Raw genomic sequence first — 14,184 nt, 5'->3', positions numbered from 1 at the left:
TATGGCATTTTTATTTATTTATTGTTTACTAGTAATGGCGGCGATATACGTTAAATACTGTATGACTGTAAGGACTGTACGATACGTTAAATACAGTTCTGTAATAAACACATTATTTTCTGGCAGTGCCCCTCCCGAGACTAGACCCTGGATCCGCCTTTGTCCTGAATGCCATTTAAAGCGGGGGTTCACCCAAAAATACATTTTTAACATTACATTCAGCCGAGTTGTCCTAATGACAATCGGCTGTTTTTTTTTTTTCGTACATACCGTATTTCACCGCCGCTTCCAGGTATGTCTTCTGTGGGACTGGGCGTTCCTATCTGATTGACAGGCTTCCGACCGTCGCATACAGCACATCACGAGTTGCCGAAAGAAGCCGAACATCGGTGCGGCTCTATACGGCGCCTGCGCACCGACATTCGGCTTCTTTCGGCAACTCGTGAAGCGTAGTATGCGAAGGTTGGAAGCCTGTCAATCAGATAGGAACGCCCAGTCCCGCAGAAGACATACCCGGAAGCGGCGGTGAAATACGGTATGTACAAAAAAAAATTGTTAAAAATGTATTTTTTGGGTGAACCTCCACTTTAACACAGTGGTACGGTTCTCTTAACCAGTTAACCACCGGCCGCAAGGTGGTTGCTTAACTGGGGGTCGCCGTTCTGAAACGGCGCCCAGCAGAAGCAGTAATGCGCGCCGCCTCGGGCACGCACACAGAAAATTCTGTGCGCGCCGGGTCTATGAGACCCGGCGCTACACAGATCAAGGTGATTGACCAGTAACAGCGGTCTTTTACCATGTGATCGCGCCATCCAATGACGGCGCGATCACAATGTAAACAAAGGAGGTCAGGGAAAGTTTACCTCCTCTCCTCACACAGTATCAGCGGGAGAGAAGAGGAGATAAACTGTGAGTGTTGCTGACCTTGCCATAGTTAAAAAGTGCCCCATAGTGCCACATCTGTGCCCATAGTGCCACATCAGTGCCACATCTGTGCCCAATAGTGCCACATCTGTGCCTAAAGTGCCACATCTGTGCCCAATAGAGCCACATCTGTGCCCAACAGTGCCACATCTGTGCCCAGTAGTGCCACATCTGTGCCCAGTAGTGCCACATCTGTGCCACCTGTGCCACACCAGTGTCACCAGAGCCGCACCAGTGTCACCAGAGCCGCACCAGTGTCACCAGAGCCGCACCAGTGCCACAACAGTCCTATACTAGTGGCACAACAGTGCCGTACCAGTGCCGCCTGTGCCACCAGTGCCGCCTGTGCCCACCAGTGCCGCCTGCGCCCACCAGTGCCGTCTGCGCCCACCAGTGCCGCCTGTGCCACCAGTGCCACCAGTGCCGCCTGTGCCACCACGGCCACCTGTGCCCACCAGTGCCACCTGTGCCGCCTGTGCCCTCCAGTGCTGCCTGTGCCCACCAGTGCTGCCTGTGCCCACCAGTGCTGCCTGTTCTGCTAATCGGTGCACACCAGAGCCCCACCAGAGCCACCTGTGCCCACCAAAGCCACCTGTGCCGCCTGTGCCCACCAGTGCCGCCTGTGCCCACCAGAGCCACACCCGTGCCACTACAGTGCACATAAGTGCCGCCTGTGCCCACCTGTGTCCACCAGTGCCACCGCAGTGCTCTGCAGTACAGCCTCACCAGCCACCAGGAAAATATTCGCTCTGATTCTGTGAGCAAACTGCACGAGCGTCACTTTCCTGAGCAAACCCCCTCCCGTGAAACAGGCAACAGAAATCAGAAGAGGTGCCGGTTGTGCTCCAGAAGAGGAATTCGAAAAGACACCACGTATTACTGTCCCGATTGTCCTTCCCAACCAGGCCTCTGTATTGGAACATGTTTCCGCCGTTACCATACGTTTCTACATTATTAGGGACGTATGGTAAACGCAATTCTCATTTCCTGTAATTTCCCCCCACACCCCTTATGCCACTGCACTGAACTGTACATACCTCTGCCTTCTCCGGAACCGACCATGGCCTGTTATACGACCACTCTTTTGCCTAAGCCTAAACATACTTCTGCCTTCTCCGGAACCGAAAATGGCCTGTTATACGACCACTCTTTTGCCTAACCCTAAACATACCTCTGCCTTCTCTGGAACTGACCCTGGCTTGTTATACGACCACTCTTTATTCGAATATACCTCATGGGGTGGGATTGTGTAGGCAACACAAAAAAGGTTTCAAAATGTATAAAAAATTATATCAATTTATTACAAAAATAGATTCAGCATATACAAAAATATCTCAAAAATTACATGAATGTACATTATACAAATCATAAATGATGCAAATACTGTCCGGCATACGGTACCATCAACAAATTTGGGAGGTAAGTTGTAGCTGAAAGCCGACGCGTTTCAAATGCTACACATTCTTCATCATGGCATAAACAAGTATTACATCTGAAGTAGATCAAAAAATAGTGTAAATATTAAATACATTCACAATATAACATTGTACTTTCTTCATTTAAATACAGAAACAGCATATATAATAATATACCTTCTTCATCAAACAAAGAAAAAGCACATATATTAATGAAAAAAATCTCACCTATTGTTTAAAAATTCCGCGCCCAAGGGTGTGAACCAAAAAGCCCCTCGATGTCCTGGGACCCAGATGTCTCCTATTGCAGGCTGCACCATACAGAGAAGTCCCTATTTAGTATCACTCATAGAGTGGATAGAACCAATTGGTTCAATTTGAGTGGCGTTGGAATTCCTATATAAAGGAGATAGAATGAGGAAAAGGCCCCCCCAGGGGAAAAGGAGAGAGAAACATAAAGTTCTCATCAGTTTGTATAAAAATATGCCAGTGTTAAGCATAAATTCATTGGTTGGAAATTGTATTCCAAGCAGTTCTTGAAACTTACCACCAGTGATTGGGAATCCTGTGTCCAAAATCCAGCTAAATCCAGGTAAATCCTGAAAAGGGTTTCTGGTTTCCCCAGGCAGGTTCCCCTTGGGGGTAAAAAATAGTTCGTTGCTCTCCTGAATGTGGAGAGGGAATGACACCACATATCCCTCTTGGCCCTCCTTAAGTACCTACCTTGACTCTGTTCAGGTGATGTGTTCCTCCCCTCAATCGCCGCACTGATTATACTGCACCAGCCTATGGTTGTTTGTAAGCTGGCCATGTGTGGCTCCATCTTCCTTCAAAAAACGCCGCTCCTGAGAGGCGCATTGAAGCGCCGTCATTGATTCTCCATAGACCGGCGTCACTTCCGTAACCGGAAGTGCCGCCGCGGCCATTTTGCTAAAGGATTCGATTGCCCATCGATCTGTGTCACTTCCGCAACCCGAAGTGCTGCCGTGACCATTTTACTGGATGGTTATGGATGAGATGTCTGGAGACATCCCAACCGAAACCGGAAGTTCCCCGGCGGCCATTTTGGAAAAGGGCCCAGGCTTGTATTGGAAATCTGGCGTGTATCTCCCACAGGGAGAACAGCCAGATCAATGCGGTAGAGTTAAGAAAGTGGTGGGGAGGTAGAAAACTCAAGCAGTGACATTATTCATTGCTTGAAATGAATGGCAAAAACGGGCCAAGCCCAGGCTTTGATTATAAAGGAAATTGCCTGGGTTTATGAGGTACTGTTCTCCTGCAGTTCTTTTGGGAACCACTGGGAGACACATAGGGAGTAAAAAGCCACAGCTGCCTTAATATTCACCAAAAAAGGTATTACTGCCTCACTTATGGTAAATTTTGAGGACATTTGGGTACAGAGCCCAATGTCTCCCCTGGCAGCTGATGAGTCAAAAAACAAAATAGGGAAAAGATGGAAACAACCTGCAAATGAAAAATAGAGACACCACCGTCCCATTAACCGCGGTAAATGGCCCATGTCCCACATCCCCAAGCTACAAAACAGAAAAACAAAGACAGGTTGAGTAAAGGGACAGAATGTCCATGTTTACAATTTTGGCTTCAATCCCCTACAATTTGTCTGCATATATGCAGCTTCTTAATAAAAGGGGGAAATTGAGTCAATTAACATACAAATTGCAAAACACAATTCGAAAAATATATATATACAATAATATGAAAACCCCCTATGTTTCTAAGTGTCATATTTACATTTGGCCCTAACATGAAATTGTCTAGTGAACCCACCCAAGTGGGGTAAAGAGGGAAGTTTTGTTGTATTGGGAGAGAAGTCTACTAGGAGATCAAAACAGGGGTGGAATTATTAATCCCTAATTGAAACCCTAGTCAGTTTTGCCAGAGGAAAATCCCTCCAAGAAAGGCCTAAAGCTCTCACTCTCGTTAAGACCGGGGGGTGTGGTGGCCCTCAGATACCTAATCCAGCGCATTTCACGCTGCAGTAGGATCTTGTTCCAGTCACCCCCTCGTAAGGGAATGTGTATACGGTCCAACACAGTAAAATTGATATTAGGCATATGATAGCCATGGTGCTTGGCTATATGTCGACCAATTGGGAGGTAAAGATTGCAAATGCGCATAGAGTGCATATGTTTCTCTATCCGCTTGTGCAATTCTTGTTTGGTTTTTCCCACATAAAATGAACCACACTGACACTGCATGAGGTATACCACTCCCCGAGTTTTGCAATTAGCAAAATTTTTCAGGGAGAAGGTATCCCCATTTGGCAGTGTCAGTGTGGTTCTTTTCCCTATGACTGAGCACTGGGCACATGCTCCACAAGGATATGTGCCAAATGTTTTACACGGATCTTTTTTGCTATTTCTTTTGTATTCGCTTTGGACCAGCAACGTACCTATAGAAGGGGCTTTTTTGAAAGTAATCTGTGGCTGGTTGGTAATCAAGTTTTTCAAAATTGGGTCTTCTGTTAGAATAGGCCAGAACTTGGAGATCGTCTTTCTGATTTTTTGATGTTCGTTAGAGAAGTTTATGATAACTCTAGTGTTGGATTCTTCCTTTTTGTTATTGACAGTTTTGGGTTTAAAAATGAGGGACCGTCTATTGGTGTCTCTCACTCTATTGAAGGCCTTCTTCAGGCTAGTTTTAGTATAGCCTCTCACCAAAAGGCGTTCAGATAAGGAATCACTCTCCTTTTGAAAGTCAGCATCCGTAGAACAATTCCTTCTAAGCCGAAGGAACTGACTATATGGAATGGATTTTTTCAGAACCTCAGGATGAAAACTCTCCGCGTGAAGCAGAGTGTTTCCCGCCGTTTCTTTCCTGAATAAAGATGTGCTAATTGGACCATCAGATTCTTTGAAAATACGAATATCCAAAAAGCTGACCTCTATGTCATTATATGACATGGTAAAGAAAAGATTGAAGCTGTTGATGTTCATCAGCCTCAACATTTCTATGAGTTCATTTTCCTGACCGTCCCAAACAATAAAAATGTCATCTATGTAACGCTGCCAAACAAGAATGTTGGCAGCGCACATAGATGCATTTTCTCCCAACAAAAATTCCCGCTCCCACTCCCCCAGGTACAGGTTTGCGTATGAGGGTGCACAGCACGTCCCCATAGCAACACCCTGTACCTGGAGGTAGTGGGAGCCTTGGAAAAGGAAGGTATTATGTTGGAGAATGAAATCCAGCATAATAAGGATGAAGTGATTAAACTTCCAATCTGTAGTTGGTCTTTGTTTGAGTACCCGCTCAATGGCTTCTAGACCCAATTTGTGCTGAATACTGTTGTATAGCGATTCTACGTCTATAGTTACTAGGATAGCATCTGGGGGTATGGTTAGATCCTCCAGCATCTGAAGAAGATGAATTGTATCTCTAGTATAAGACGGTAGATCAAGTACATGGGGCCGAAGGTAGTGGTCAATTACTTGACTGACACCCTCGGATATTGATCCATTGCCTGATATGATTGGACGTCCAGGCGGATCCTGTAGGTTTTTGTGCACCTTTGGTAAGGAATACATGGTCGGTTGTCGTGGGTGCTGTGTTCTAATAAAGTCCCAGACATCTTTGATAATACTGCCATTACTGTAAAAATTGTCCACGAGCTCATAGAACTCCCCATTAAACCTATCCACGGTTGCTGCTGTGATTTTCTTATAGCATTGTCTATTATTCAGGATTTTAAGGCACATTTTCTCATAGTCGATGTTGTTCATTAGAACTACATTTCCGCCCTTATCTGATGCTTTGATTGTTAGATTTGGGCTATTTTTAAGGGTTTTCAATGCATGTTGCTGTTTAATGGTCAGATTTCTGTGATTATTGTCCTTTTTTAGCGTTTCCAATTCTTTGGAAACCTGTTTGACAAATAAAGAAATCGCTGGATTAAGACTTAAGACAGGAAATTTATTGGATTTCCTTCTAAAGTTTTTGATTTTGAAGATATTACCTTCCTCAATTTCCCCATCAGCTTTCTCCCTCAGTTCCTCTTCCCATGCGTCATCAAGTGAGGCATTCTCCTGTAAAAGGAGATTTAAGTCTCGTAAGGCTCTAAAATCAGCCGCTTTGAGATTAGGGGCCACTTCATCTTCCTGTTTTGTATGTTTGTAATAGAGACCTTTGTAAAAAAGTCTCCGTGCAAATAGGTTAATGTCCTTGATTACCTCAAAGGAGTCAGTACTATTTGTGGGGCAGAAGGAAAGTCCAAGACATAAAACTTCCTGCTCAACTGCTGTTAGAGAATGTGAGGATAAATTTATGATGTTATTATGTTCTCCTCTTGCGGTATCTCTACTGCCAGATCCATGGTCATCTGTGTTTGGAAAAGTGGGGGCGTTGATAACACCCCCTTCTTCTCCAAAAAATTATCTAAGGGGGTACGTGAGACTTTCGAGATAGCCCCAGTGTCTTTACGGGGAAAAAGTTTACCTCTATTTGAGGGGGAACCCCTAGTGTTTCCACTAGAAGCCCTCCTCGCCAGGCTACCTCCCCTTTCATTTTGTGAGAAGGATACCTGGGAATCCGTGGTGGATTTTTTGCTTGTTTGTTGGACTTCTCCCTCTGTCCCATGTTTCGAGAAGGGACCCTTTCTCTTGGCCGATGCCCGACTTGTATGTGAAGAAGCTGATGAGGAAGAGTTAGAGGGTGCATCGGACAAATAATCATTCTGTTGGACATTAGGTTTTCTAGAATTTTTGTTTTTAAATTTTTTGTTGTTTTTATCTTTATTCCATTTGTATGCCCTGCCTTCACAGAAGGCGTTCTTATCTCTCCAGTATTTTTTTTCTTTTTTAATAAGAATCTGTTTACTGAAATTTTCTAGATGTTCCTTTAACTTGTTTTCCTGTCCTATGTACTCATCCAGAGTTTTTAGGGGTGTGAGGCGGGCGTATATTGATTCAATTTCTTTATCTAGAACCTGTAGTTGTAATCTGTATTCATTCTGTAGCAATTGCATTAAACTTTTGGAACATTCATTCAGACTGCTTTCCCAATTAACTTTTAATTCTTTGCTGATATTTTCAAGTATCGGGAAAATTTGAATCTCATCCATAACCATCCAGTAAAATGGCCGCGGCAGCACTTCGGGTTGCGGAAGTGACACAGATCGATGGGCAATCGAATCCTTTAGCAAAATGGCCGCGGCGGCACTTCCGGTTACGGAAGTGACGCCGATCTATGGAGAATCAATGACGGCGCTTCAATGCACCTCTCAGGAGCGGCGTTTTTTGAAGGAAGATGGAGCCACACATGGCCAGCTTACAAACAACCATAGGCTGGTGCAGTATAATCAGTGCGGCGATTGAGGGGAGGAACACATCACCTGAACAGAGTCAAGGTAGGTACTTAAGGAGGGCCAAGAGGGATATGTGGTGTCATTCCCTCTCCACATTCAGGAGAGCAAGGAGCTATTTTTTACCCCCAAGGGGAACCTGCCTGGGGAAACCAGAAACCCTTTTCAGGATTTACCTGGATTTAGCTGGATTTTGGACACAGGATTCCCAATCACTGGTGGTAAGTTTCATGAACTGCTTGGAATACAATTTCCAACCAATGAATTTATGCTTAACACTGGCATATTTTTATACAAACTGATGAGAACTTTATGTTTCTCTCTCCTTTTCCCCTGGGGGGGCCTTTTCCTCATTCTATCTCCTTTATATAGGATTTCCAACGCCACTCAAATTGAACCAATTGGTTCTATCCACTCTATGAGTGATACTAAATAGGGACTTCTCTGTATGGTGCAGCCTGCAATAGGAGACATATGGGTCCCAGGACATCGAGGGGCTTTTTGGTTCACACCCTTGGGCGCGGAATTTTTAAACAATAGGTGAGATTTTTTTCATTAATATATGTGCTTTGTCTTTGTTTGATGAAGAAGGTATATTATTATATATGCTGTTTCTGTATTTAAATGAAGAAAGTACAATGTTATATTGTGAATGTATTTAATATTTACACTATTTTTTGATCTACTTCAGATGTAATACTTGTTTATGCCATGATGAAGAATGTGTAGCATTCGAAACGCGTCGGCTTTCAGCTACAACTTACCTCCCAAATTTGGTGATGGTACCGTATGCCGGACAGTATTTGCATCATTTATGATTTGTATAATGTACATTCATGTAATTTTTGAGATATTTTTGTATATGCTGAATCTATTTTTGTAATAAATTGATATAATTTTTTATACATTTTGAAACCTTTTTTGTGTTGCCTACACAATCCCACCCCATGAGGTATATTCAAATAATTTCTAGTACTATGGGATGATGGCAACCACATGCTGTCATATATGAGTTGGTTCTTTTTCTATATATTTAGGGTGGATAACACACCCAACTACCTCGCCACAACTCACATATGTCAGCATGGCCCTCTAATTTTTCAATATAGTATTTTTTTGATCCTTATAAATTGTTTCCATCCCCCTAGTGGGGCTCCCTTAAGGGGAGAAGGACTGAGGATCGGAAAGATTTGTTGATAACCCAATTTAGGGACCAACATATAGGTCACAGTGTTTCTTCATTGTTTCTTTTGGTCTATATTTGGGGTTGTCTATACCTATCTACAGTATGGGGGACTTACAAGGGGGACAATGGGAGGAGTTAATGACTCAAATAGAGCGGAACTACCAGGGGAAGGAACAATTGGATTCAGATCTGCTTTCCCTCTTCTTCAATCTAACTAAAACATTGGAGAGAAAATCAGCCTTACATTGGCACATCCAGTCTATGGAGAGATACATATGTGAACACATCAATCCGATCGGATTGAGGATTCAAATTTTCCCGATACTTGAAAATATCAGCAAAGAATTAAAATTTAATTGGGAAAGCAGTCTGAATGAATGTTCCAAAAGTTTAATGCAATTGCTACAGAATGAATACAGATTACAACTACAGGTACAGGTTCTAGATGAAGAAATTGAATCAATATACGCCCGCCTCACACCCCTAAAAACTATAGATGAGTACATAGGACAGGAAAACAAGTTAAAGGAACATCTAGAAAATTTCAGTAAACAGATTCTTATTAAAAAAGAAAAAAAATACTGGAGAGATAAGAACGCCTTCTGTGAAGGCAGGGCATACAAATGGAATAAAGATAAAAACAACAAAAAATTTAAAAACAAAAATTCTAGAAAACCTAATGTCCAACAGAATGATTATTTGTCCGATGCACCCTCTAACTCTTCCTCATCAGCTTCTTCACATACAAGTCGGGCATCGGCCAAGAGAAAGGGTCCCTTCTCGAAACATGGGACAGAGGGAGAAGTCCAACAAACAAGCAAAAAATCCACCACGGATTCCCAGGTATCCTTCTCACAAAATGAAAGGGGAGGTAGCCTGGCGAGGAGGGCTTCTAGTGGAAACACTAGGGGTTCCCCCTCAAATAGAGGTAAACTTTTTCCCCGTAAAGACACTGGGGCTATCTCGAAAGTCTCACGTACCCCCTTAGATAATTTTTTGGAGAAGAAGGGGGTGTTATCAACGCCCCCACTTTTCTTCAAACACAGATGACCATGGATCTGGCAGTAGAGATACCGTAAGAGGAGAACATAATAACATCATAAATTTATCCTCACATTCTCTAACAGCAGTTGAGCAGGAAGTTTTATGTCTTGGACTTTCCTTCTGCCCCACAAATAGTACTGACTTATTTGAGGTAATCAAGGACATTAACCTATTTGCACGGAGACTTTTTTACAAAGGTCTCTATTACAAACATACAAAACAGGAAGATGAAGTGGCCCCTAATCTCAAAGCGGCTGATTTTAGAGCCTTACGAGACTTAAATCTCCTTTTACAGGAGAATGCCTCACTTGATGACGCATGGGAAGAGGAACTGAGGGAGGAAGCTGATGGGGAAATTGAGGAAGGTAATATCTTTAAAATCAAAAACTTTAGAAGGAAATCCAATAAATTTCCTGTCTTAAGTCTTAATCCAGCGATTTCTTTATTTGTCAAACAGGTTTCCAAAGAATTGGAAACGCTAAAAAAGGACAATAATCACAGAAATCTGACCATTAAACAGCAACATGCATTGAAAACCCTTAAAAATAGCCCAAATCTAACAATCAAAGCATCAGATAAGGGCGGAAATGTAGTTCTAATGAACAACATCGACTATGAGAGAATGTGCCTTAAAATCCTGAATAATAGACAATGCTATAAGAAAATCACAGCAGCAACCGTGGATAGGTTTAATGGGGAGTTCTATGAGCTCGTGGACAATTTTTACAGTAATGGCAGTATTATCAAAGATGTCTGGGACTTTATTAGAACACAGCACCCACGACAACCGACCATGTATTCCTTACCAAAGGTGCACAAAAACCTACAGGATCCGCCTGGACGTCCAATCATATCAGGCAATGGATCAATATCCGAGGGTGTCAGTCAAGTAATTGACCACTACCTTCGGCCCCATGTACTTGATCTACCGTCTTATACTAGAGATACAATTCATCTTCTTCAGATGCTGGAGAATCTAACCATACCCCCAGATGCTATCCTAGTAACTATAGACGTAGAATCGCTATACAACAGTATTGCGCACAAATTGGGTCTAGAAGCCATTGAGCGGGTACTCAAACAAAGACCAACTACAGATTGGAAGTTTAATCACTTCATCCTTATTATGCTGGATTTCATTCTCCAACATAATACCTTCCTTTTCCAAGGCTCCCACTACCTCCAGGTACAGGGTGTTGCTATGGGGACGTGCTGTGCACCCTCATATGCAAACCTGTACCTGGGGGAGTGGGAGCGGGAATTTTTGTTGGGAGAAAATGCATCTATGTGCGCTGCCAACATTCTTGTTTGGCAGCGTTACATAGATGACATTTCTATTGTTTGGGACGGTCAGGAAAATGAACTCATAGAAATGTTGAGGCTGATGAACATCAACAGCTTCAATCTTTTCTTTACCATGTCATATAATGACATAGAGGTCAGCTTTTTGGATATTCGTATTTTCAAAGAATCTGATGGTGCAATTAGCACATCTTTATTCAGGAAAGAAACGGCGGGAAACACTCTGCTTCACACGGAGAGTTTTCATCCTGAGGTTCTGAAAAAATCCATTCCATATAGTCAGTTCCTTCGGCTTAGAAGGAATTGTTCTACGGATGCTGACTTTCAAAAGGAGAGTGATTCCTTATCTGAACTAATTTTTTAGTTTTCTCATTCCCGGATTAGGGTCTGGTTGCCCGGAGGCTTCAAAGAGATTTGGGTGGGAGAAGCCTCTACCCCTGTCCCCATTCTTTCCTGGCCCGCTACTTGGACCATGTTCCTACCAGGACGAATATTTTGCCACTGCTGGCACTGTACTGACTATGGACAATATTCCTGCCTGCTGCCTGGACAATTCCATTCACTGTCGCTGACCAGTGACCACGTCCCTGCCTGCTGCCTGGATCGGGGCTCTCCTTCTGTGAACAATTGCACTACTAAAACCACAGGTAATCTTCTTTTTTTTTTACCCATTACTCAGCAGAATGTATTTTAGGGTGTAATTCTTGGTATGTACATGCTGTGTTAGAAATATGAAGGCCCTTCAAAAATGTGATAGATTGTAAGGAAATTGGATGTGTAATTTATGTCCCTAGAACACCTGATGGTGCTTCTTGGATGTTGGGCCTCTGTATGTGGCCACGCTGTGTAAAAGTCTCACACATGTGGTATCGCCATACTCAGGAGGAGCAGCAGAATATATTTTGGGGTGTAATTTTTGCTATGTACATGCTATGTGTTGGAAATATCCTATAAATGGACAACTTTGTGTAAAAAAAATGCGTTTTAATTTTTTTTCCACATTTTCCAAAAACATCTGCAAAAAAATGAACTGTTCAAAAGACTCATTATGACTCATAGATTATACGTTGGGGTGTTAGCTTTCCAAAATGGGGTCACTTTGTGGGCGTTTCCATTGTCCTGGTGCTCCAGGGCCTTCAAAAGTGTAATAGGTGGTTGAGAGATTAGATGTGTAATTTATGCTCCTAGAATGCTTGAAGTTGCTACTTCGGTGTTGGGCCTCTGTATGTGGCCACGCTGTGTAAAAGTCTCACACATGTGGTATCGCCATACTCAGGAGGAGCAGCAGAATATATTTTGGGGTGTAATTTGTGGAATATACATGCCATGTGAGAGAAATAACCTGTTATAATGACAATATTGGTATGAAAAAAAAAAATCTTAATTTTGCAAAGAATTGTGGGAACAAATGACAACTTCAAAAAACTAACTATGACTCTTACTAACTACCTTGGAATGTCTACTTTCCAAAAAGGGGTCATTTGGGGGGTATTTGTACTTTATTGTCTTGTTAGGGTCTCAAGAAATGAGAGAAGCTGTCAGTACTTCAGGTGTGATCAAATTGTTCAATTTTCAGAAATTGGTACCATAGCTTGTAGACCCTATAACTTTCACCCAGACTAAATAATATCCAAATTTTTTTTTTTTTACCAAAAATATGTAGCAGTATGCATTTTAGGCCAAATGTATGAGGAAAAATTACTTTTTTTACAAAATGATATGATAGAAATGAAGAAAAATTTTTTTTTTTACAAAATTTTCGTTCTTTTTTCATTAATAGCGGGAAAAAAAAACCCGCAAAGGTGATCAAATACCACCAAAAGAAAGCTCTATTTGTGGGAAAAAAAGGACAAAAATTTCATTTGGTTACAGTGTTGTATGACTGAGTTATTGTCATTCAAAACGTGAGAGCAGCGAAAGCTGAAAATTGGTCTGGTTATTAAGGGTGTTTAAGTGCCCAGTTGTCAAGTGGTTAAAAAGAATGACTGCAGATACAGGTTGCTGTCATTTTTTGAGAGATACATCCTTAGAATTGGGGCTTGCACTTCCTGATTTTGCCTCTTATCTTTACTTGTGGTAGTGTCTTATCTCACCTTAATGCCAGATGGGCAGACTCCCCAGGTTGTCATGGCCTCGGCAACTACATGTATAATACTATCCACCAGTAGTGAAGAGCAAAGCGGGCTGAGTTCAGTTTGCAGGAGGTTCAGAGAACCCAGGAAAAAAAAATCAAATCCCAACATTGCACCATTCAAGTCTATTGGAGCTGAATCTTGTTATTTTTTTAGCCTTTTTGAAGGTTAACTTGCAAGCTTCTGTTAAAAATGCCATGGGTATCTGGGCACTGCCATATACCAGTGAAAAACAAACAGTTTTTCAAAAAATATCCGTCAGTTGGAAGAGGGCCTTTTAATGTCGCTTAAAGGATCACAGTCAAATACATAAATACTTGACCTCCGGAAGATTTATCTACTTCCTGACCAGGCCATTTTTTGTGATTTGGCACTGCGTTACTTTAACTGACAATTGCACAGTCGTGCTGTACCCACAGGGCCGTCTTTAACCACTTCCCTACGGCCGTACGACTATTGACGGCCGCAGGGTGGTTCTAAATCTCTGAGCCGCCGTCAATTGACGGCAGCTCATTTCCGCGTTCCCTGCGCGCGCTCCCGAGCGCGCAGCGGGGAACTCCTGTGCTGGCCGTGTCCCTTGGACACAGCCAGTCACAGATCGCCGTGAACGGCCAATCGGAGCGGCCGTTTCCTAGGCGATCTGTGCGGCCAATGAGAGATGATCTCATATGTTTACATATGAGATCATCTCTCATTCCCGGCTCTCGCAGACAGCGGTGCTGTCAGGGGAGAGAGGAGACGGATCTGTGTCTCTTGTACATAGAGACACAGATCGGTCACCCCCCCAGTCACCCCCCTTCCCCCACAGTTAGAACACTAATTAGGGTACACACATTTAACCCCTTCCTCACCCCCTAGTGT

The sequence above is a fragment of the Rana temporaria genome, chromosome 2 (assembly GCF_905171775.1).
Source record: "Rana temporaria chromosome 2, aRanTem1.1, whole genome shotgun sequence".
Lineage (NCBI taxonomy): Eukaryota > Metazoa > Chordata > Amphibia > Anura > Ranidae > Rana > Rana temporaria.
This window is presented reverse-complemented; position numbering follows the sequence as displayed.